The sequence below is a fragment of the Gopherus evgoodei genome, chromosome 24 (assembly GCF_007399415.2).
Source record: "Gopherus evgoodei ecotype Sinaloan lineage chromosome 24, rGopEvg1_v1.p, whole genome shotgun sequence".
NCBI classification, from domain to species: domain Eukaryota; kingdom Metazoa; phylum Chordata; order Testudines; family Testudinidae; genus Gopherus; species Gopherus evgoodei.
Window position 1 is genome coordinate 12,127,324 of NC_044345.1, and position 21,040 is coordinate 12,148,363.

The 21,040-nt window shown below is 47.5% G+C and overlaps 1 non-coding gene across 1 annotated transcript; it reads right to left on the reverse strand.

The window, feature by feature from the left end:
• Positions 1-1,439: 1,439 nt before the first annotated feature.
• Positions 1,440-1,632, reverse strand: LOC115639630. Its single transcript, XR_003997715.1, has one exon. It is a non-coding gene; the product is annotated as a U2 spliceosomal RNA (small nuclear RNA).
• Positions 1,633-21,040: the final 19,408 nt, after the last annotated feature.

The window sequence follows — 21,040 nt, forward strand, 5'->3', positions numbered from 1 at the left end:
CCTACCCATGGGAGCCCTAATCCTAGCTCCAGAGGCCTTATTCATGGGGCCACTAACCCTAGCTCCAGGGGCCCTGCCCATTGGACCCCTAACCCTAGCTCCAGGGGACCTACCCGTGGGGCCCCAAACGCTAGCTCCAGGTGCCCCGAAACACCCGGGAAAATGTGTTTGACCCTTCAGGCATTGGGAACTCTGCCAAGAATGCAAATGCTTTTCGAAGACTGCTGGGACTGTGGGATAGCTGGAGTCCTCAGTACCCCCTCCCTCCCTCCATGAGCGTCCATTTGATTCTTTGGCTTTCCATTACGCTTGTCACTATGCTGAATCCCTGCTGTGAACTCTGTCTGTCATAGCCTGGAGATTTTTTCAAATGCTTTGTCATTTCGTCTTCTGTAATGGAGCTCTGATAGAACAGATTTGTCTCTCCATACAGCGATCAGATCCAGTATCTCCCATATAGGGCCGGCGCTACCATTTAGGCAGCCTAGGCAATCGCCTAGGGCACCAGAATAAATGGTGGTAGCCGTTTTGCTGGAGGGGGCTGCAGGCGGCTCCGGTGGAGCTGCCGCAGTGGTGCCTGCGGAGGGTCCGGTGCTCTGCGGCTCCGGTGGAGTTGCCGCAGTCCTGCCTGTGGACTGTCGGCTGCTCGTGCGGCTCCGGTGGACCTCCCACAGGCACCACTGCTGCAGCTCCACTGGAGCCATGGAGCAGCGGACCCTCCGCATGCACGACTGCGGCAGCTCCAGCGGAGCCGTGGGACCAGCGCGCGGGGCAGCGAAATTGCTGTCCGCCTAGGGTGCTCAAATCCCTAGCGCCGGTCCTGCTCCCAGACTGTCCATGCTGGAGCTCTTTTTGGATTTGGGACTGCATCACCACCCATGCTGATCAGAGCTCCACGCTGGGCAAACTGGAAATGAAATTCAAAAGTTCGCGGGGCTTTTCCTGTCTACCTGGCCAGTGCATCCGAGTTCAGATTGCTGTCCAGAGCAGTCACAATGGTGCACTGTGGGATACCGCCCAGAGGCCAATACTGTCAAATTGCAGCCACACTAATCCTAATCCGACATGGCAATACCAATTTCCGAGCTACTCCCCTCATCGGGGAGGAGTACAGATATATGTATTAAGATCCCTTTATATCGATATAAAGGGCTTCATTGTGTGGATGGTTGCAGGGTTAATTTGGTTTAACGCTGCTAAATTTGGTTTAAACGCGTAGTGTAGACCAGTCCTAAGAAAGCAGCTGCTTGACCTGCAAACAATGACAAAGTAAAACCTGCAAGAGCAGCCTTTCAACTCAGAGGCCTAATAATAAGATGTTACTAATAACTGACGAAAGAGTTACAAACGACTCAAAACCATACTCAGTACAAACCAAACAGGAACACAGACACCACCACTTTTCTTCGCTGCTCTTCAACCACGATATTCTCTCCATAGGGAGGTCCACCGCTCCTGGGGGTTCAGTGCCACAATAACAGGGTGATGTGTGCAGTGGATGGAGGAAGCTGCTATTCCATCTCCCTGGTCCAAAAATCAGTTTAATAGCTAGTCCTGAGATAGAGGAAGTATCAGTTATTAAAGTGATAAGAACTAATTTAACATTTTGATTCCAGCCAATGTTAAAATGATCTAACATACAGGTTAATAAAAACATTTCTAGTCCTCTGCATAGAATGCTTAAATGATGCAAAAATAGCAAGTTTGCTTTAAAAAGTCACACAAGGGACATCATCCCTAATCTGACACTTGGTGAAATGTAAGTCTAGAACACACAACCGATTTGGGGCTTGTACCCTGCTTCTTAACAGTCTGCCCTGAGGTTGCCACTCGCAGTCACAAGCTATTCCTGGTGGCTTGGGCCCTCTCACTGATCAGTAACTGGTTAGCAGATTGGAAAGAAAGAGTAGGACTAAATAGTCGTTTTTGCAGTGGAAAGGTGTAAATAGCAGGCTTCCAAAATATGAGACGAGACTACAGACATTAGGACTGGTCAGTTTAGACAAGACTGTACAGCACCAGTTCTCAACCAGGTGTCTGCCAAAAGAAACCAGGCTTGATCCACCTCCTCAAGCCACCAAGCCTGCCTGCCTTGAAAGGGGGGAGAAAGGGCACAACCAAAAATTGCAGCATCAATACAGAAGGGAGAACTCTTCCTCTGCCATTATCAGTAAGAGTTGCCTCACAGCCACTGACTCCCTGAACACGAATAGCAAAAGTCCAACCACAATTCTACTTTCTTTCCACTACAAGAGATAATGACTGGGAGCTGCTCTCTTGCTGTCCTGCTGCTGCCAGGTGCATGGCAGACAGAGCTGGGCCAGCAAGCTGAGGGTTTTGATTGCTTGAAGGCCCAGAGGGAAAAAGAGACAAGCACTTGTGTGTATTAGAGAATGGCTTTGATCCTTTGATTTATGGGCCCAGCATGCTTCCACTGCACCACTCTGCTGGCTCTTTACTCCTCCTGCCATCCAGCCACCACTATCTGGATTAGTGCCTTACGTGCTCTCGCGCTGGCAGGCAGATGCGCAGGCTGCTAGGCAGCTGCCCTGGTCACAGGATTTTACAGCTTATACAGGGTAAAAGGGGTCTATTTGGGGTTTGGACCCCATAGGGAGCTAGGTAGCTGAGTGCCGGAGATGGGAGCACTTCTTAAACTGTTTCAGTTAAGCCTTCAGCTTGTGGGGGATGAGGTTCAGCCTTGGATCCGTGTCTGCAGCAGGCAAGCTCCTCTGGCTCAGTCGGTCCCCACCCTGCCCCCGCTGTATTAGCAGACTAAAACCTGGAGCAAAGGCACACGCCTTGCAAAGGCACAGAAGCTGGGATCTTGAACAAATGTCAACATTTTATTAAGATGACGTTCAAAGAAGAAAAAGGTGTACGGTACAGTGCTTAGGCGTAGAAGTTTCTGGTGATCAGGGAACAATGCATAGATTACCCAGGGAGTGCAAAGTTCGGTTTAAGATCGGGTGGCATAAGGAATATATAATCTGCAATAGCCCCAACTGGGAGTAAAAGGTTAACGTACAGACACAGAGTTAGGAGGGTATGTTGTCCATGTGAGGGCTACATTCAGGTGTGGAGTATAACGAGCGGATACGACGATGAGGATGGACTGACCCACGTTTGGTGAGTTTTAAAGTTCAATGTTCTTTAATCTTTGCCACACTCTAGTTTAAGTAGGGTCAGTATGAACTCTACCCTGCCATCTGTTGGTGATCTGTTGTAAAGGTCTTTTGTTGCTGATGTCATTTGCATGGTTACACCCACCCTAGATTGCATGAGGGGAGTGCTCGTCCAAATGGTCATTTCAGCTGCTGTGGGATCCCCAGTCTCTTTGTTATTGGGGCAGGAATAATCAAGTGTATTTTCCTGTTTATTTTGGATTAAGGACAGAGTAACTGTAACTGGCATTTGAGGCCTGAGAGCTTGACCCTTGCCTGAAAAGGACTCACTATTAAGGGGTTTGGGTTCCAAACACCAAAAGCATGTGGGTAGTAGGAATGGATGTTTGTTCTGTTTGATTGTCTGTGTGGTGTCTAAAGACAGAGATATTTTTGAATATCTTAGTGTAACCCTTCTGCTTCTCTGAGTTGATAGTAACAAGGGCAGGGTTCAGTATCCAGGGGTTCTGTGTCAGTAACACAATGCATAACTGGCTCAAGTCTCCACCCAGTGATCTGGGACACTTACATACCATGCCCCCCTGGGTGCCTCTAAGAGGCAATACTTCCCCTTTCGCAAGCACAGCATCTGAGTGTAGCAAAATCTTTTAATAAAGGAAAAAATCAATGTGGCATCTCACTGGAGAAACACCACAAACAGGGTTATAACACAAACCATAAACAAAAAAAAACCACCTCCAAGTACGTTTGGCAATGTCCTTTTCCCCTTAGGGTCTTAAGTCCAATCACCCCAAGGTCCAACAACCCAAAAGTCTCTGGTCAGCTCCACCCCAGAATTTGAGAGTTTATCTGCAGAGTTTTACCCCTGCCAGCCTGGATGGAAATGGGGGGGGGGAAATCCACACAGGGTGTTAAGGGGCACCTTACATGGGCCAGGGCCACCTGCTCCACCTCTCCGTGGAGTTCTGCTGCAGCCTTTACCACGACCAGCTCCACCACATCAGCTGTGCCACTCCTCTAGCTGTCCCTGCAAATGGCTCCACTCCCATCACTGTTCCATGGGCTGTTTCAACACGCTGCAACTGCTCTGCTCTGCCAGCCACTTAACAATAGGTCTTCAGACTCCCCCCACTAGTTAACACAGCACTCAGTGATTTCAGCTCTTAGTAGGGGAACCCAGATGTTGATGCATCATTGGTCCAACATGCATTCAGCTCAGCAGTCTCAAGATAGACTCCTGATAGAATCAAAATTAGCTTTACTCTTTAACAGTGGAGAAAGGAGAACATACAACTGGTGTGTCAAGCTCTCCAAAAAGACCCACACCATCAACTAGACACACCAGTCCCCAACCTCTCTCTCTTCATGGGGTTTTGGAACCCATGTCCCATGTTTAGCAAGTACCACCCAGCTGAGGTTGAGTCATCTCTGTCACAAAGCAATCCCACAGCTCCCCATTCACACAATCAGGGTAACAAACTTTTTTTTCCCTCCTGCCCCAATAACAAAGAAATTGGGGATCCCAGAGCTGTTAAAATAACCATCCCAGTCTGCTGTGGGCTTATACTAAGTGGAGGGTGGATGCCAATGCAAATCTTTCCACACTCCTTGAAATTCTTGGAATTCTTTCCACACTCCCTACAATTCACCACCAAATGTCAGGGTAGCACTCATCCTGACTGCTTACATTAGAATTGTTGTTAGTACTGAAGTCTCTCATCTTAAGCTTATGCCATTAGATTTCTCTACAGTACGCTTTGGTGCTGAAAGGTAAAAGGTTGCTCTGTGTATGCTGTTATGCAGTGAGGTAACAAAGGTTGGTTGCAGAGAGGGTGCATGTGCCACTAAAATTGTGTCCCTCCCACCCCAGCTCGGGTCCCAGAGTCCAGAATTTGCATAAACTCACCCACTGACCTGTGACTAACAATCTCACCCTGCTAACTCTTCTAGCAAAACAGGCCAAAGAAAGTGTATGCAAGTGCTGTACCGCAGCCCCAATGCTCTTTTCGGTTCCTTCCCACAGAACTTTCACTCCACACCAGTCCAGTTCCTTGCTGCTACTTGTCCAACCCCTGCATGCATATGCAAGACCATACCCTGAGCTGATTCCTGACTTCTGTGCTACATACAGCTTGCCCTGTCTGTGTCTCTGTGGTGCAATGGGTCAGCATGTTTGGCTCTTAACTGAAAGGATAGTGGTTCAAGCCCACCCAGGGACAGTGATAATCCTGTGCTACTTCCTTACTTTCCTGTGGGGAGCCTCAAAGGTCCCATTTTGCTGCCTCTTTGCCTCAGTGCTTTCAGCTGGTGGCCCAAAGACCAGGCTGGATGCCATTCAGAAACCCATCTCCCAGCAGCTGTTCCAGAGGCTCAGGCTTAATCCTCAAGGCTGAGCACAAAAACTTTCAGCTGGGAACATTTTGCTCCCTTCCTGCCTCCGCCCAAGCAGCAAGGGAGAAGTGGATGAGACACGTTGGCTCAAAGACGCCTTCCTCCCACTTGTCTGTAGGCTGTGCAAAGCTCTTCGCCTGCCTCATGCCCTGTCAGGAAAGCACGGCTATGCAGCCCAAGCCTGAGTCACGTCCGCAACCTGGCCCACCTCAGGTGACAGTGCGCAGAGCCATGTGAGTCAGTGGCAGGTCAAGTCAGGAGCCTCAGCTCTTTCCCCTGACAGCCACACACACAGCACTGCCTGGTGTCCCGAGAGCCTCCCTCGTGTTCTCCCGCAGCAGCCGCCGCCCACCAGTGTGGGTGGGAAAAGGGGACCAGGAAGCACCACAGCCTTATTCTGGAACAGGAGGCCCTTACCATGGCCAGGTCTGCCTCTTGCCTTCAGCCCAGGCAGCCTTATGGCGCTCTGCTGGAAGGCCCTAAAGGAACAGGAACTAGCACATATGTAGCAGAGGATGGCTTTGAACCATTAACTTCTGGGGTATGGGCCCAGCACACTTCTGCTGTACCACTCCAGGGGCTTTTTAGGATCACTGCCATCCAGCCACTACTATCCGGATTAGTGCCTTACGAGCTCTCGCGTTGGCAGGCAGATGCAGGCAGGTGGAAGAGGTGGATGAGGCTTTTTTAAAACAACTAACAAAATCATCCAAAGCCCAAGATTTGGTGGTGATGGGGGACTTCAACTATCCAGATATATGTTGGGAAAATAACACCGCGGGGCACAGACTATCAAATAAGTTCCTGGACTGCATTGCAGACAACTTTTTATTTCAGAAAGTTGAAAAAGCTACTAGGGGGGAAGCTGTTCTAGACTTGATTTTAACAAACAGGGAAGAACTCGTTGAGAATTTGAAAGTAGAAGGAAGCTTGGGTGAAAGTGATCATGAAATAATAGAGTTTGCAATTCTAAGGAAGGATAGAAGGGAGTACAGCAAAATAGAGACAATGGATTTCAGGAAAGCAGATTTTGGTAAGCTCAGAGAGCTGATAGGTAAGGTCCCATGGGAATCAAGACTGAGGGGAAAAACAACTGAGGAGAGTTGGCAGTTTTTCAAAGGGACGCTATTAAGGGCCCAAAAGCAAGCTATTCCGATGGTTAGGAAAGATAGAAAATGTGGCAAAAGACCACCTTGGCTTAACCACGAGATCTAGCGTGACCTACAAAATAAAAAGGCATCATATAAAAAATGGAAACTAGGTCAGATTACAAAGGATGAATATAGGCAAATAACACAGGAAGGCAGAGGCAAGATTAGAAAGGCAAAGGCACAAAATGAACTCAAATTAGCTATGGGAATAAAGGGAAACAAGAAGACTTTTTATCAATACATTAGAAGCAAGAGGAAGACCAAGGACAGGGTAGGCCCACTGCCCAGTGAGGAGGGGGAAACAGTAACGGGAGACTTGAAAATGGCAGAGATACTTAATGACTTCTTTGTTTCGGTCTTCACTGAGAAGTCTGAAGGAATGTCTAATATAGTGAATGCTTACGGGAAGAGGGTAGGTTTAGAAGATAAAATAAAAAAAGAGCAAGTAAAAAATCACTTAGAAAAGTTAGATGCCTGCAAGTCACCAGGGCCTGATGAAATGCATCCTAGAATACTCAAGGAGTTAATGGAAGAGGTATCTGAGCCTCTAGCTATTATCTTTGGGAAATCATGGGAGACGGGGGATATTCCAGAAGACTGGAAGGGGGCAAATATAGTGCTCATCTATAAAAAGGGAAATAAAAACAACCCAGGAAACTACAGACCAGTTAGTTTAACTTCTGTGCCAGGGAAGATAATGAAGCAGGTAAATAAAGAAATCATCTGCAAACACTTGGAAGGTGGTAAGGTGATAGGGAATAGCCAGCATGGATTTTTAAAGAACAAATCATGTCAAACTAATCTGATAGCGTTCTTTGATAGGATAACGAGCCTTGTGGATAAGGTAGAAGCAGTGGATGTGATATATCTAGACTTTAGTAAGGCATTTGATAGGGTCTCGCATGATATTCTTATAGATAAACTAGGAAAGTACAATTTAGATGGGGCTACTATAATGTGGGTGCGTAACTGGCTGGATAACTGTACTCAGAGAGTAGTTGTTAATGGCTCCCAATCCTGCTGGAAAGGTATAACAAGTGGGGTTCGGCAGGGGTCTGTTTTGGGACCGGTTCTGTTCAATATCTTCATCAACGATTTAGATGTTGGCATAGAAAGTACGCTTATTAAGTTTGCGGACGATACCAAACTGGGAGGGATTGCAACTGCTTTGGAGGACAGGGTCAAAATTCAAAATGATCTGGACAAATTGGAGAAATGGTCTGAGGTAAACAGGATGAAGTTCAATAAAGATAAATGCAAAGTGCTCCACTTAGGAAGGAACAATCAGTTTCACACATACAGAATGGGAGGAGACTGTCTAGGAAGGAGTATGGCAGAAAGAGATCTAGGGGTCATACTGGACCACAAGCTTAATATGAGTCAACAGTGTGATACTGTTGCAAAAAAAGCAAATGTGATTCTGGGATGCATTAACAGATGTGTTGTAAACAAGACACGAGAAGTCATTCTTCCGCTTTACTCTGCGCTGGTTAGGCCTCAAATGGAGTATTGTGTCCAGTTCTGGGCACCGCATTTCAAGAAAGATGTGGAGAAACTGGAGAGGGTCCAGAGAAGAGCAACGAGAATGATTAAAGGTCTTGAGAACATGACCTATGAAGGAAGGCTGAAGGAATTGGGTTTGTTTAGTTTGGAAAAGAGAAGACTGAGAGGGGACATGATTGCAGTTTTCAGGTATCTAAAAGGGTGTCATCAGGAGGAGGAAGAAAACTTGTTCACCTTAGCCTCCAATGATAGAACGAGAAGCAATGGGCTTAAACTGCAGCAAGGGAGATTTAGGTTGGACATTAGGAAAAAGTTCCTAACTGTCAGGGTAGTTAAACACTGGAATAGATTGCCTAGGGAAGTTGTGGAATCTCCATCTCTGGAGATATTTAAGAGTAGGTTAGATAAATGTCTTTTGGGGATGGTCTAGACAGTATTTGGTCCTGCCATGAGGGCAGGGGACTGGACTCGATGACCTCTCGAGGTCCCTTCCAGTCCTAGAGTCTATGAGTCTATGCACAGTCTGCTAGGCAGCTACCCTGGTCACAGGATTTTAGAGCTTATACAGGGTAAAAGGGAACTATTTGGGGTTTGGACCCCATTGGGAGCTGGATAGCTGAGTGCCAGAGATGGGAGCACTTCTTAAACTGTTTCCAGTTAAGCCTTCAGCTTCACTCTTGCCAGAAAAGTACTCACCATTAAGGGGTATGGGTTCCAAATGCCAAAAGCTTGTGGGAGATAGGAATGGATGTTTGTCTGTCTGTCTGTGATTGTTTTAGCTGATTTCCTTTTTGCTGTTCCTGGTGTATAAAGACAGAGACATTTTTGAATCTCTTAGAATTGCTATTAGTGCTGCAATCTCTCACCTTAAGCTTATGCCATTAGATCTCTTCTGTGGTATATTCTGGTTCTGAGAGATAAAAGGTTGCTCTTTGTGTGGCATTATGGAGTGAGGTAGCAAATGTTGGTTGCAAAGATGGGGTATATACCCCATAAGTCCTGGCCCTCCAGCTGCAGGGCCCTGAGTCGAACCTGCAAAATTTCCTTGCAGTCAGAGTGAAAAAGAGTATTTTAGCCAACTGTGACATTGCTTACAACTTTCAGTGTGTAAGTGAGATCAGAACCACCCACTCTAAGTACATCTAAAAACCATATTTAAAGATTAGTGATCTTAGGTCTGTAACATAGAGCTGAATTTGTAACAGAAATACAAAGAACTTTATTTTTAAACCAGAAGAGAAAAAAGCCACAGAAACTGCAGTTAAAAACTTCAGAAAAGAGCCACAATGCTAAACACAAATATTTATTTTCAATCTTTTTTAATTCACTATGCTTTGGAACCCATGTCCCTTGCCTAATGAGATATATGGAGGTTCAGGTGACTCCCAAAAGCATGAACTGCTAAGGACCATTCTACAGTCCTTGATTCATATCACCAGGATAACTACACTTTATTACTCCTGCCGTAATAACAAAGAGACCGGGGATCCCACAGCAGCCGAAATGACCATTTGGACAAGCACCCCCATTATGCAATGCGGGGTGGGTGTGACCATGCACATCAGCAAAAAAAGGCCTTTACAACAATGGAGAGGAGAGGAGCCCCTCCCCTGTCCCAGGCCAGGAACACCAGATCTATGGAGGCAAGATGTCCATAGCCCAACCTAGCTGGAGCTGCTGAGGAGAGGAGTTCCGTCCTCAGCCCAGGCCCACTAGAGTTTATGTTGCAGTAAGAGAGAGATGTCTCTCACCTCGTTCTTAGATACCCTGATAAGAGAATGGGGGGGCGGGAGTTTTTCCGTTTCTCCTACAGCTCTAACTTCTCTCTCCCCCACCACCTTCTGCTCTAGTCTGATCTCCCTCTTTCACCTCAATTCTCTTTTTCCTGGTCTCGTTCCAGAGCCCTCACAGCCCAATTTTCTGCCCTAATCCTGAGCCCTCTACTGTACCCTGAACCTCTCATTCTAAACCCACCCTAGAGCCTGCACCCCCAGGGCCAGTGCCCTCATCCCTCTGCACTCCAACTTTCTGTCCCATGTAGCCTGATTTAGGGTGTACTAATAATATTAATTTGGATAATATGATGAAAATTTAAGTTATTGACTTACATTTTATTTAATTTAATTGAGTTACAAAGTTACAGTTGCATTACTGCTATTCAAAAGATACATAGGGCATTATATGCAACAAAGTTTTGGTTAATGTATTCATAGACTCATAGACTCTAGGACTGGAAGGGACCTCGAGAGGTCATCGAGTCCAGTCCCCTGCCATCATGGCAGGACCAAATACTGTCTAGACCATCCCTGATAGACATTTATCTAACCTACTCTTAAATATCTCCAGCGATGGAGATTCCACAACTTCCCTAGGCAACCTATTCCAGTGTTTAACTACCCTGACAGTTAGGAACTTTTTCCTAATGTCCAACCTAAATCTCCCTTGCTGCAGTTTAAGTCCATTGCTTCTTGTTCTACCATTGGAGGCCAAGATGAACAAGTTTTCTCCCTCCTCCTGATGACACCCTTTTAGATACCTGAAAACTGCTATCAGGTCCCCTCTCAGTCTTCTCTTTTCCAAACTAAACAAACCCAATTCCTTCAGCCTTCCTTCATAGGTCATGTTCTCAAGACCTTTAATCATTCTTGTTGCTCTTCTCTGGACCCTCTCCAATTTCTCAACATCTTTCTTGAAATGCGGTGCCCAGAACTGGACACAATACTCCAGCTGAGGCCTAACCAGCGCAGAGTAAAGCGGAAGAATGACTTCTCGTGTCTTGTTTACAACACACCTGTTAATGCATCCCAGAATCACATTTGCTTTTTTTGCAACAGTATCACACTGTTCACTCATATTAAGCTTGTGGTCCACTATGACCCCTAGATCTCTTTCTGCCATACTCCTTCCTAGACAGTCTCTTCCCATTCTGTATGTGTGAAACTGATTGTTCCTTCCTAGGTGGAGCACTTTGCATTTATCTTTATTGAACTTCATCCTGTTTACCTCAGACCATTTCTCCAATTTGTCCAGATCATTTTGAATTTTGACCCTGTCCTCCAAAGCAGTTGCAATCCCTCCCAGTTTGGTATCGTCCGCAAACTTAATAAGCGTACTTTCTATGCCAACATCTAAATCGTTGATGAAGATATTGAACAGAACCGGTCCCAAAACAGACCCCTGCGGAACCCCACTTGTTATACCTTTCCAGCAGGATTGGGAGCCATTAACTACTCTCTGAGTACGGTTATCCAGCCAGTTATGCACCCACCTTATAGTAGCCCCATCTAAATTGTACTTTCCTAGCTTATCTATAAGAATATCATGCGAAACTGTATCAAATGCCTTACTAAAGTCTAGGTATACCACATCCACCGCTTCTCCCTTATCCACAAGGCTCGTCATCCTATCAAAGAACGCTATCAGATTAGTTTGACATGATTTGTTCTTTAAAAATCCATGCTGGCTATTCCCTATCACCTTACCACCTTCCAAGTGTTTGCAGATGATTTCTTTGATTACCTGCTCCATTATCTTCCCTGGCACAGAAGTTAAACTAACTGGTCTGTAGTTTCCTGGGTTGTTTTTATTTCCCTTTTTATAGATGGGCACTATATTTGCCCCCTTCAAGTCTTCTGGAATCTCCCCCGTCTCCCATGATTTCCCAAAGATAATAGCTAGAGGCTCAGATACCTCCTCTATTAACTCCTTGAGTATTCTAGGATGCATTCCATCAGGCCCTGGTGACTTGCAGGCATCTAACTTTTCTAAGTGATTTTTTACTTGCTCTTTCCTTATTTTCTCTTCTAAACCTACCCTCTTCCTGTAAGCATTCACTATACTAGACATTCCTTCAGACTTCTCAGTGAAGACCGAAACAAAGAAGTCATTAAGCATCTCTGCCATTTCCAAGTCTCCCGTTACTGTTACCCCCTCCTCATTGAGCAGTGGGCCTACCCTGTCCTTGGTCTTCCTCTTGCTTCTAATGTATTGATAAAAAGTCTTCTTGTTTCCCTTTATTCCCATAGCTAGTTTGAGTTCATTTTGTGCCTTTGCTTTTCTAATCTTGCCTCTGCATTCCTGTGTTATTTGCCTATATTCATCCTTCGTGATCTGACCTAGTTTCCATTTTTTATATGACGCCTTTTTATTTTGTAGGTCAGGCAAGATCTCAAGGGTAAGCCAAGGTGGTCTTTTGCCACATTTTCTATCTTTCCTAACCATCGGAATAACTTGCTTTTGGGCCCTTAGTAGCGTCCCTTCCTTGATAACCTGGTGGTAAGAGACACAGAACCAGCCTTGCAGTTCAGGTTTCTCAATTCTTGAGTGAAAGATGCAGTGCTTAGAAAAAGCTAATGTTACTTAGGGTTTACTTGACTAAGTTAAACTTAAAATCAAAACCTAATAAAGAAAGAATAAAAACTTAGGGAAATGGAGCTTAGCGTAGTTCCCTTGAAACTTAAAGTTTAAGAACAAGTACAGCCTACTGCTAGTACCTAGAGAGAGCGTGGAGGAAGTAAGTCAGCATGATAGAGTGAAGTGCTCTAGTGAGGTGGGTTACCTCTTTTATAGGGCACAAGCACCGGAAATCCTTCCTCCTATGCCCAAATTTCATTCCTCACCCACAAAACATTAGAGTACGCTTACTTCACAGGCTAGTATGTTTGTGCATGTTGATGACATGTACATATGCACATGTTTCCTTGTGGTGTACCTGTTAAGTCTGTGGGTATAATACTGAAAAAAAAACCTATGCCATTCTCCATTGTCGATTGGTCTAGGTAAAGGTCTTAGACAGGTGTGGGTACTTATCTATTTAAGTAACAAGATACAGGTCAACTTTGCTTTCTGAGTAAAAGGTCACAATATAGATATGCTCACTTTGCCTTAGCTTAACATACAGGATATGGCCTGTAGGTCCTTGTAAGTCATGTGCCCCAGCCCCCTAATCATTTGTATTGCCCGCTGCTGGACTCTCTCCAGTTTGTCCAAATCCCTTTTCATGTGGGTCCAACCCCCAAAGTACTCACATTTCACCCCAATGGCCCCAAAATTATGGTTTTTAATATGTAAATAGGGTGCTGCCATGGTCAATCACTCCCAAGCTCTCCAGTGGAGCCTGCCCGTGGAGAACAAGGTGAAAATTAGCCAGGACGTGGCTCAGTCAATTCCCTGTGCTCCCAAGAGGTGGTATCGGAAAGCTCCAAGATGTCTCACTTCCCTTTCTCTCATCAGCTTCAGGCCTCAGGGTTACAAATGCACAAACCAGTTGGGATTCTCCCCTGGGCTAAGGGTGTGGGACTGCTCTGAGGGGTGGACTTGCACACTTGGGATATTAGTGCAAAGATACAATTTCAATTTCTTTTAGAGAAATTTGAGGGCAATTTATATTTGCTAAAAATCTTATTTAGTGAAAGGAAAGCTGCAGTGACAGCCTGGTTACTGGGGTGCAAAACACTTTCCTCCCACGAGAAACAAGAAGTTAGAATTAGACATTTACATTGTTTGTTTCAACATTGGCACAGGTTTAATTTTGCTTCTGTGTAGGTTTGTTAAAGGTTGTGACCGTTTTGGTTTATTGGGTTGTTCTGTGTCTTTTTGTTGGAATGGAGCTTTTAATTGACATTTTCTGGATTCGAATGGCTGACCTACAACACCAGTTTTGACATAGTTCTGCATATTTTATACAGATTTGGCCAGTATTCAAAGATTCAATTCCTTTATAGGAGATTTTAGTGGTCAGGCTTATTTATTTTATGTTATTTTATCATCTTGCTGTAGCACACCTTTTTGATAAAATGTTGAAATTATTAATTTACAGCATGTTTGTTTTTCTTTTTAAAAACAAAGTTTTTCTTAATGTTTGGGTTTTAAATTAAGCATTGTTTTTGGTTTCAAATTTTCATTTAGGTTTTGGTTGTTGATGGGATCTTTAAGAACTTTGGATTTAATACTAAAATTTGGACAGATTTAGTTTATTTAAAGTAAACCCTGTTCACTATTTTATTTTAATAAAGGTTGTATTGCTGTAAACCTTGGCCGGGGGGAGAGCAGATGAGCCTGGCCTTTAACTGAGAAGGAGCAGAGGCATGGGAGGGGCCAGGTGATGGGGGGCACAGCTCCCCCAAATTTTTTTGTCTAGCCCACCTCAGTCCCCCACCAAACAAGAAGAGTCTGATGCCACCCCTGCTGGTCACTGGGTGTCACTGCTGCTCCATGGGAAACGTGCTCTGTGCATTACCCAGACTGGTGGGAAACATACTCTGTGCATTACAGTGATTGGTTCGTGGGTGTCACTGCTCCTAGAAGGGAGACACACTGTGCATTACACCACCTGACCGCTGGGTGTCACTGCTGTATCAATGGAAACACTTTCTGTGCATTACCCTGAATAACCACGAGGTGCCACTGCTGCTCCAAGGGAAACATGCTCTGTGTGTTACCCTGATTGGCCACTGGGTGTCACTGCTGCGCCAAGGAAAACACCTTCTGTGCATTACTCTGACTGCCCACTGGGTGTCACTGCTGCGCCAAGGGAGACATAAGAGCGGCCAGACTGGTTCAGACGCAAAGTCCATCTAGCCCAGTATCCTCCTGTCTTCTGACAGTGGCCAGTGCCAGGTGCCCCAGAGGGAATGAACAGAGCAGGGAATCATCAAGTGATCCATCCCCTGTTACCCATTCCCAGCTTCTGGCAAACAGAGGCTACAGGCACCATCCCTGCCCACCCTGGCTAATAGCCCTTGATGGATCTATCCACCATAAACTTATCTAGTTCTTTTCTGAACCCTGTTATAGTCTTGGCCTTCACAACATCCTCTGGCAAGGAGTTCCACAGGTTAACTGTGCAACTGCCCTGAGTTTACCCCCTATCCCCTGGCCAGGTTGTATATGGAAAAGAGGATGAGGATGAGGAGAGCCATGATCTGTCTGTCACTGGCTGGTGCCTCAGTTTCCTCTAGGCAGCAGTGCTGCAGGCTCCTTTGATCAGTTCCCATGCAACTGTGTCAGGGGAAGGGGGAGTAGAGGCTCATGCTCCCCAGCCCCATGCCCTCCACCAGCAGCTGGGGAATCCAGGCCAAATTTAACCCTGGTAGCTGGGCCGGGTTAGGGCTGGGAAGGAATTGCGGGGTGGGGGGGGGAGACAGATGCACCTGCTGTGAGGGAAGATCCTTCCATTCCCTGCCAACCTCCCTCATTCCTTGCAGCATGGCACCCCCTAGAATTTCTTTCTCTGTCATGGAGGCTGTGTGCTGCCTGCTTCTCCCTTAACATCATCTCTCCCCACCCTGGGGCACTGCCATTGCCCATCCTGTGCAAACAGGCAGGTCTCTGGTGTGCTCTGTGGTGCTGCCCTGCAATTTGGGGGGGGGGGGGGCGGCTATTGGATGGAGCCATATCAAAATATGGGGGTGGGCAAGGCTGGGGATCAAGACTCTTGGGTTCTCCCCCTAAGTCTGGGGGGAGAGTGGAGGTTAGGGGGTAGAGTAGGGGAGGGGCAGGGCTGGGATCCAGGGCTCCTGCTTTTTCTCCACTTCCTGCAGCTGCTTCAGTCCTTTCAGTGCATTTCTTGTTGCAATTTAATTTGCTGACTTCTGCAACCCACCCCAGAGGTGGCTGCATCTCAGTGTTGGGTGAGGCATCCTTGGCTACATCATCCACTAACTGTGTCTCTCTCCCCACTGCAGGTGACCCTGCAGCACTCGGCAAACATCCGCAAGATCGTGGGGGGCACTTTGAGCATTGGGCAGGCAGGGGCCAGGTGCCCAGCGCCCCCCAGCCAAGAATGGGACCCAGCACCCTCTACTTTTTACAGGGATTAAAAAGGGGCAAAGCGGAGCAAATCAGAGGAGGGGGTGGCCAGGGTCTGAGTAGGGGGTGGAAATGGGTTGGTCGGGGGGAGTCAAGCAGCTGGAGGCAGAGTTAGGAAAGGAGCCGAAGGGCAAAATCAGGGACGGAGGAAGGAGCCGGAGTTAAGCCCAGGGAGAGACGCTGCCAGAGGGTCAAACCCCGGCAGGGACAGAGGGGTAACAGTTACCCTGAGGGGCTGAGACTCCAGTGTTTGCAAACATGGGGCAGGGAGCAGAGGGGCTTTTTTATTTCCACTCCCACAGGCAGCACCTCTCAGCATGGACTTCCCAGGGCTGAGCTCTTAAAGGCACAGGCATCCCACTGCCTAGACACTGCAGCTCCTCTCTGATATAACCTACTGAGGTGCTGCAATAGGAGACTCAGTTCAGTGACACTGGGCATTCCCTATACGCCCCCCAGCCAGGGGGCTGTGGACCCCTCCCTGAATTTCCCCAACACCTCCCAGTGGTCAGGCAGTTACATGCAGCGCTGCCAATGTTGTCACTGGGTGCAAATTTGAATGGGAATTGAAACGTTAACACACACTTTAAAAAAAGATACAACATATGAAAAATACTTGTACCTGAGAAAGTAAAATAGGTTTGGAAAGTCTGGACAAAGCCGGGTTTCCTCACCCAGCTGTTGTGTTTGCTGACAATGTTGGTGCATTGGCTTCGGCAATGTTGGCCAGCCTTAGAATTTCAAATGATGATTTGTAAGCGAGGTGTGAATGAGCTCTCCCCTGACAGCTAGTGATGAGCAGGGTTGGGGGAGGCTTTGGGACCAGACTGTATTTACATGAACTCACCTACTCTGCTGAGGTATCCAGTAGACAGAGCTGGGATACCTCTGCTCTAGGTGCCCAGAGGAGGGAAGGTGTATGGGGCTCCAGCCTGGGGCTCTTCCTTCCTCCTGCCAAGCCCTGACTATTAATCCCAGCCCTGGCACTCCTTTCTTCAAGTGCCATGTGGGCCAGAGGAAAAGTGTGGCAGGAAGCACAGGGGCCAAACTTGTGGGCACCAGGTGAAGCAGCGAGAATCCCAACCACCAGGTCAAACTGCAGGAATCAGCAATCAGGGTGGCAAGTTTTAGAGCCCCAACCCATTGTGGCCATCACGACCAAAGACCTGGCTCCAGTGGGTGAGTCACCCAGCAGGAGGGAAAAGACTCACTCTTGTACAACTAGAGACAGGGAAGTTGAGGACTGTGAGCTCCAGGGCTTTACCACAAGCCAACACCAGGTCTCACTGAGAGTTGAACTCAGATTGCAGGATTCAGTGTCCCAAGTGTTGCCCATTACACCATGGAAACAGCTTGTGCTGCCTTCTCTGGCCATCAGTGACCCTCACGGGGCTGGCTTGTGTAAGGGACTGTTGGCCCTTTACTAAAACTTAGTGTGTGTGGTGGTGCGGGGGGTGGGGGGGTCGGTTGGCTAGTTCCTAGCACCAATAGAGGTGGGAAGGGTCAGTGGGAAATCAGGCCCTTGAGACTGACAGTCCTGAGGGGCAATGGGGAGAGGCCAAAGCTCCAAGTTAGCCGCACTGATAGGCCAGGCAGTGTAATGAGGGAATCACCAGGCCAGGAGGTCCCATCCAGTGCCAGCTTTAGGCCAATTCCCCCGATTCCCCCAAATTGGGCCCCGCACCTAAGAGGGCCCCATGCCTGCACCTATAAGGGCCCCACGCCTTAAAGAAGAGAGCCTAACTTTTTAGTTTTTACTCACCTGGCAGTGGCTTGGATCTTCAGTGGCACTTCAGCGGTGGGTCCTTCACTCACTCTGGGTCTTCGTTGGCCTTTTGGTGGCGGGTCCTTCAGTGCCATGGAAGACTTGGAGCGAGTGAAGGACCCACTGCCAAAGTGCCGCTGAAGACCTGGACCACTGCCAGGTATTCAAATTGGGCCCTGCAGTTCCTAAAGCTGGCCCTGGTCCCATCCTCCATGGGAGAAGGAACTGCCTGGGCCAGAGTGGGGTTGAGCTAAGCAAAGAGCAGAAGCCCGAGAAGAGCAGGGAACAAAGCTGCACAGGTGTAGTGCCAGAAACCGCTCCCTGTAGGACTTTGTTACTGATACCTGAGGTTGTTCTTATGTGCTGACTTTTCCTACTTTGCTAAAACTTGACAGTGGTTTCTCTAGAAAGGGCCAGTCCCTGGCCCCTTGGTCCAGACATCCTCATTCACATCAAGCTTTAAGTTGAGAATCATTTCCCATTCCCGCTCTGTGGGAGGGGATACTTTTAAAAGCGCTCTCTGTGCGACTGCACATGGCTAAGCAAAGAGAACAAACACCCAATGCCCCCTATGCTTTGGGGGCCAGGTTTGCTGTGGTCTGTAGTTCAGATGACTTTGCGTCTGGGCATTGCGATTGTTTACCAGTTTCTGTGACATTGGGGCATAACTGTGCTCACAGCCAAATTAATGTGCTTAGTGTGGTCGTGTGCCCTCAATTTTACACAATCAGTTTCCAAAAATTGGTTTCTGTAAAATCGGAATAATCCCCTAGTGTAGACATACTGTATGTGCCTGAGCATCCACAGTGCGAACTGGAGCCAGATCTAGTTTCACTCTGTCTACACTTCAAATGCTGCTGTGGCACTGCTATAGCACTCTGGAGTAGACAGTGACTGGTGGGGTTTTCCCATCCCTGTAATAGCTACATGGGCAGAACAATTCTTCCTTTTCTTTAGCACTATCTAATCAGGGCTTAGGTCACCTTAACTCTATGGGTTTGGGGGTGGGGTTCACACCCTGAGAAATGTCGCTCTTCCAGTTCAGTGCCCAGCGTACACCAGCCCTTAGATTCCTCTTGGTATTTCAACGCAGGCACTGACCTGTGAGAGGAAAACGTCATCTCACAAACACTGAGACTGAATTCCCCACATTTAATCTCTCTGCACTTTCCAGAAAGTCACAAAATTCAATTCATTCTTGCTAGGACAGAGAAAAAAATAAGTGACACTAAGTTTTTGGCTTGATTAAATAAAAGTAAATGTTTAATTAATATAGTAAAAATATATCCTGACTCCTCTAAATAACACCACAATGTGAAATAAGACCAGAGACAAATCTTGTCAGTGAAGACAAGTGAAGTTTTGCAAATGATCTTCCCATTATTAATTTCCATGCTGTCCCCATTGGAGCTCTGGACACCTTCAGTGTCACTGCTCTGCTTTCACCTTCCTCTAGAATTGGTCTTGGACATTCCCAAATATGAAAAATTGTGCAGTTCAGAATGTGAATAGTGACCCCTGTCTCCTTCCTGCACCTGCTCTACATTGCTCCACCGCAGCTTCTCCCCCTGCAGAGTCACCCTAGCACGGCAGTGCAGCCCCCAGGGTTCAGCAGGGGCCCCTGGCAAGGACAGTGGGTGCAGCTAACAGCCCAGTCTGCCTGGCAGTGAGGCAGCTTTAAAAAAGCATAACCACCTCCCAGGAGTACAGAGCCTGAATTCCCCAACTTTAACATCATGACCCCCTGTAGAAAGCCACACGTGTCAGCTGTATTTTCACAAGGAGATACAAAAATCAAGTGACACAAATTTTTAAGTTGAGTAAATAAAGTTGAGGAGATAGTTATTAACCTCATAGAAATATACTAAAGATCCCTCAACATAACACCTAAAGGCGAAATATGAACAGAGACAAACCTTGTCAGCAAAGGCTCATTTCCCAAACGATCCTCAAAATGTTACTAATTCCCACCCCTCCTCCACAGGAGCTCTGTGCAGTGTTACTGTTCGGCAGGCAGCTTCCCATTCAATGCTGTTGTGGGACATTCCCAGGTCTGGAAATGCACTGAGGACAGAATTTGAAGAGCAAACCTGGCTCCCTGCACCAGGCAGGATTTGAGTGTTTTGTCCCCGTCACTTAGTCTTTGTCAATAGTACAGATGCCAGGGGAGGGATCCTGGCACAGAGGCTGGTGGGGGAGAAAGGATTGTAGATTCTGACCTGTGCTCTGGAGAGGAGGTAATAATTGAAAGGGGCATTTTTGTCTCCTCCCCTCCTCAGTGTCCCCTCAGCTGGATTCTACTTTCCACAGGACAAATGAGGGAGTGACACCACTTGGTTAATGAAAACCAGGGTTCCAGGTGACATTGGAACTCACAACCTCAGTGTAGCTCCTCTCAGTACTGCCCTATAACTGCTGTGCACTAGCCAGTTGTGTCACTGGAGCACTTGCTTAGCTGTTATTCTCCAAGACCCCTATGTTGATAACAGCGAGGAGTGACCCCAAAACATTCTCAGTGGAGCTGAGAGCCGGTAGCGACAAGTGTTGTACTTGGTGGGATGGATTCTTCTTAATGGTTCCAGGCCCCATTTGACCCTTTTGTTCTTCCCTGTGTAATAACAGAGCTGACTGAGACTCACTGCAGAGTCTTGCTGCAGACCAACAGATCTGAAATCACTGATCACCAGGTCTGAGCATTAGTCCTGCTTTGGGACAGCGTCTCTCATCCAACAAACTGCCCAGTCTGTGCTAGCAGTGAGGCTCCCTCACTAACAGCTGAAATCAGGGAGAGCTGTGTGAAGTGCAGGGCCCCAGGGTTGCCTGAACAGGGCGGAACAACACCCCAGGACTTTTCAAAATGGGAGGCTCTACCTTACCGCTTTGTAATGACCGTAAGGGCGAGTGAGAGTGGGGAGGGAGCGGAGAGCAGTGAGCGGGAGGTGGAGTCTTGGGGGGAAGAGACAGCACAGGAGCGGGACTTTGGGGAGAAGGGGGTGCAGGGGCGTGGCCTCGAGTGGCATGGATGGGGCTACTGTTCGGGCTCTGGTGGCCGCTACTTTTAGGCAGGGCTGCCCCGGGGGGGGGGGGCAAGTGGGGCAATTTGCCCCAGGCCCCGGGCCCTGCAGGCGCCCTACAAGCCCTGGCCAAGAATCCCTTCCCTGGCTAGAGGCTCCTTTTTACATTTTACTCGCCCAGCAGCAGTTTGGGTCTTTGGCGGCACTTTGGCAGCGGATCCTTCACTCGCTCCGGGTCTTCAGCGGCACTTCGGCGGCAGGTCCTTCAGCGCTGCCCAAGAC